Genomic DNA, 5,132 nt, shown 5'->3' on the forward strand with positions numbered 1-5,132 from the left:
TGGTTGTTCATAAGCTTTCCTCCAACCTAATACCATGTTCTTGTTCATATAATCCCGCTTCTCTGATTATTTGCTCTGCATACAGATTAATAAATATGGTGAGTGGATAGAGCCCTGACACACACCTTGTTGTTTTAAAAATATCATTTTACTGGGGACTCGTACAATTCTTATCACAATTCAGACATCTCTCCATTGTGTCAAACCCATTTGTACATTTGTTGCCATCATCATTCTCAAAACATTTGCTTTCTACTTGAGACCTTAATATAAGCTCCTCATTTCCCTCCTCCCTTCCCCGTCCCCCTCCCTCATGAACCCTTGATAATTTATAAATTATTATTATTTTGTCATATCTTACACTATCCAGTGCCTCCCTTCATGCATTTTTTCTGTTGTCCATCCTCCAGGGAGGAGGTTATATGTAGATCCTTGTAATTGGTTCCCTCCTTCTACCCCACCTTCCCTCTACCTTCCAGGTATTGCAACTCTCACCACTGGTCCTGAAGAGGTCATCTGTCCTGGATTCCTGTTTCCAGTTCCTATCTGCACCAATGTGCATCCTCTGGTCTGTATTGCCACTCTCACCACTGATCCTGAAGGGATCATCTGTCCTGGATTCCCTGTGTTTCCAGTTTCTGTCTGTACCAATGTACATCCTCTGGTCTAGTCAGATTTGTAAGGTAGGTTGGGATCATGATAGCAGAGGGAGGAAGCATTTAAGAACTAAAGGAAAATTATATGTTTCATCATTGCTACCCTTCACCCTTACTGGCTCATCTCCTCCCCACAACCCTTCAGCAATGGGGTGTCCAGTTGCCTACAGATGGGCTTTGGGTCTCCATTCTGCACTCACCTTCATTTAGAATGATATGATGTTTTTTTCTTTAATTCATGATACCTGATCCCTTCAACACCTCCTGGTCACACAGACTGGTGTGCTTCTTTCATGTGGGTTTGTTGCTTCTGAGCTAGACGGCCGCTTGTTTATCTTCAAGTCTTTAAGACCCCAGACACTATATCCATTGATAGCCAGGCACCATCAGCTTTCTTTACCACATTTGCTTATGCACACATTTGTCTTCAGCAATTATGTTGGGAAGTTGAGCATCATGGAATGCCAATTTAATAGAACAATGTGTTCTTATATTGAATACGTGCTTGAGTGGAGGCCCAATATCCACCTGCTGCCTTAATACTAACCCTATTAATATATGCACGTAGATCTGTTTTGCCACACTCTTATATAAATATACTTACACATGTACATTCTAGTCTTTAGACCGTTATAAATACCCTTTGTCTCCTAGTTCTTTCCTCTATTTCCTTTGACTTCTCTCTTGTCCCACTATCATACTCAGCTTTCATTTGGGTTTCAGTAATTTCTCTCAGTTACATTGCCCTTGCTGAATCCCTACCAGGTTCTCACACCCTCCTTGCCACTCATTTTGGATCATTTGTTGCTCCCCTGTCCCTGATTTGGTCAGCACCACCTCCTTACCCCCACCTCCTCCTCTCTCATGTCCCCCGGAATCATTGGTCCCGTTGTTTTCTCCTCCAGACTGTTCATCCAGCCTATTATATCTAGAGAGATCTATAGAGATAATAATATGCAACAAAAAACAAGGCATAGCAAGAAAAGGTGATGAATGAGAAGACAGCAATGACAACAAAAAAGAAAACCAATGACCCATAATTTAAAAAAAAAGAAAAGAAAAAAGTTTAAAAAGAAAGAAAACCTTATAAATAAATCAAGGTCTGATTTTTGAACTCTAGGTGTGTCCTCCAGTCAGGTCCAATGGGGTGCCATGCTCTGGCCTTAGAGTCTGTCCTTTGTACTCCCTTGGGAGTTCCCTGCTCTGCTTCCTCCATTGCTCTGCCACGCGCCTTTAGTGTTTTGCCTCGGGTACACCTTGATTTTTAACCACGCAGTATTTCCCTGTTCTGTTCACACAACTGCCTGTTGATCTATATACAAGTTCTACATGAACACAATGAATTGTTTTGGGATTCCCATTCATCTCAAGGCTATCCATAGTTTGTTATAATCTATACAGTCTAAAGCCTTTGTATGGTCAATAAAACACAAGTAAATATCTTTCTGGTATTCCTTTTCAGCCAAGGTCCATCTGACATCAGAAATTGTATCAAGAAATGGCTCACACAGTTGAGAAGGGGCTAAGTCTAGTCTGATTCAGGTGTGTGGGTCAGATGGTAAGCTGGAAACCTCTCCTGGCCCGTGTAATTGCAGAGGCCAATGCCACGGGAAGCAGGAAGGCCACAGGCTGGTGTATACAGAGTCCAATGATCCTGAGGTCAGCAGTCTGCTGATGGCTCCACTAGTTGGCAGGTAATATAATAGGAGGTCAATAAACCAGATGTAGGATCCAGATTCATCAGAAGTGAGCTGGCTTCCCTACAGTGTCTTTATATATTGAGTAGTACATGCCCTGAATGAAACCTCATTTGTATCAAGGTTGTTTCGTTTACTTTGAACATGTTATCAGGAGAGATCAATGCATCATGCTTGGTAAAGAAGGGCAGCAAAAAAACAAAACAAAACCCAAAAAAGAGGCCCTTGATAAGATGGAGTGACACATTGGCTGTATCTACTGACTCAAACCTAACAATTGTGAGTATGGAGAAGACTGGGAAATGTTTGATTCTGTTGCACATAGTAGGTTGCAATGCGTCAGAACCAACTGAAGGCCCTTAACCCCAATCGAAATCTAACTCCCCTTATTCTCCTAAAACTGCTAGCTGCTTCACAGAAGATCCCATCATGGAGTTAACCACACATTTTTAGATTACATCATGGGAGAATCCTGTGGTATAAAAACCTGTCGTGCAACATAGCAATGATCAAAAATACAACTTTCCTCTAGTTCCTAAATACTTCCTTCCCACCCACCCCCCTCCCACTGTCATGATCCAAATCCTACCTTGCAAGCCTGACTAGACCAGAGGAGGTACACTGGTGCAGATGAGAACTGGAAACACAGGGAAGCCAGGGCGGATGATCCCCTCAGGACCAGTGGAGTGAGTGGCGATACTGGGAGGGCATAGGGAGAGTGGGTTGGAAAGGGGGAACCTACTTCAAGGACCTGCATTTGACCTCCTCCTTGGGGACAGACAACAGAAAAGTTGGAGAAGGGAGACGTGGGATAGAGCCAGATATGACAAAATAACAATTTATAAATTATCAAGGGTTCATGAGGAAGTGGGGATGGGGGAGAGAGGGGAAAAATGAGGACCTGATTCCAGGGACTTGGGTGGAGAGCAAAAGTTTTGAGAATGATGAGGGAAACGAATATACAAATGTACTTTACACAATTGATGTATGTATGGATCGAGATGGGTGGTGTATGAGTCCCTAATTAAAAAAAAAAAAGGAAGTGGGGGAAAGTGGGAAGCTGCCATTATATTTTAATTCATTTTTTTCTACACTTAAAAAAATCCCCTCATATTATACTTAACCTTAAATAATACATTGTTTAATGGTATTTAAAAAATATTATATGCCAGCTATGTAAAAAAAGAAAGAAAATGTTTTGAAACCGAATATGTTAGCAATTGTACAAAACTGTTTTATGTGATTGATGGAATGTTATGATATATGTAAGAGCTCCCAATAAAATATTTAAAAAAACAAAACCTGTCACATCTGACAGATCTAAATTCATGTAGAGTATGTTTGTGTATTGAAAGTTTGAGTAAACAAAATCATGAATATACCAGGATATATTGAAGAATTTAAGAATATATAAAAATACATGGAAAACACCAGACTAAGGTTCATAAAGATTCGTGACAGACCACTCAATGGTAGGCTAGTGAGGCCTGGGTTAAGTTGTCCCTCTTCATGCGGCTCCTATGGTTCCTCTCTCTCAAATGTGAGGAATGAAGGAGAATGCTCCAGGTAGAGAGCTATGGCTAAAGGATAGGAGAGAAACATGAAGTAGGTCATGGGGGTTAAAAGCCATGTGCTTTGTCCGGATTCATGGATGCAGAAAGGCCCCTAAATACCAGCATGAAAGGCAGTGAAAAATAGGGCTAAGTAGATTCGATTGAGTTTGAAAGGTGTTGGAGAAGCTATCTGATAACTTCTCACAGCATTGTGGTGTTTAAGATTATTAAAGGCTCTCCAAGGGGTACAGAGAACAGGGTCTCTAAATTTATCCAGGAACAGAAGCCCACGTCTCATACAGAGGCCAAATGGCTTCAGCGTCTACTTGGACATCAGCAGCAAAGTTGATTCTCCCACTGTACAGCCACTAGTTTCAGGTCCACTTCCCGGTGGGAATCTGGATGCCTTCTCCGACATTCTCACCGTTTCCCACCGTGGGGAATACATAGTACCCACTGTTGTAGATTGAACTCTATACAGCAAAATGTGTCAAAGTGGCTAGACTCTGGTTCTCAGTATTACAGCATTACTCTGTATTTTATGATTTGATATAATCATCAGTTGGGCTGTACATCCTGATCACAATAATGTTAATGAGGCTGGATTATATACAGTTTGTGAATGAAGCAGAATATAATGTACAGGATTACTTTGTTTCTTGAGTCAATTTCCTTTGAGATATAAAAGAAATGAAACAAATGAGCCCCCCAAAAGAGGAAGACCCTTAGTAAGAGGGATTACCACTGCGGCCGCAACAATGGACTCAAAGAGAACACTTGTGAGGATGGTCCAGGAGCAGGCAGTGGTTTTTGTTTGTTTTTGACTTTCTGTTGTCTGTAGAGCCACTATGGGTTACAATGGACATGATGGCATCTAACAGCAAGAACAATGACAACAAAGAGAGCAGAGATCAAGGGACCCCTGCCCCAAACCACCAACAACAGAACTCACTGCCATGGATTCAGTGCTGACTCATAGTGAGCCCCTGTGGGTTTCCCAGACTGTAACTGTTCATGGGATTAGAAAGGCAGTCTTTTTCCCCCCATCCCCCTCCCTCCCCGATCCCACCCCTGGTCCCTTGATAGTTTATAAATAATTATTATATCTTATCTTACACTCCCCGGCGTCTCCCCTCACCCACCTCCCCCTTGACAATCTCCCAGAGAGGAGGTTACACATAGATCGATTCCAGGAACCCAAGTGGAAGGTGAATTATGAGAGCGAC

Source organism: Tenrec ecaudatus, chromosome 2, assembly GCF_050624435.1.
Source record: "Tenrec ecaudatus isolate mTenEca1 chromosome 2, mTenEca1.hap1, whole genome shotgun sequence".
NCBI classification, from domain to species: domain Eukaryota; kingdom Metazoa; phylum Chordata; class Mammalia; order Afrosoricida; family Tenrecidae; genus Tenrec; species Tenrec ecaudatus.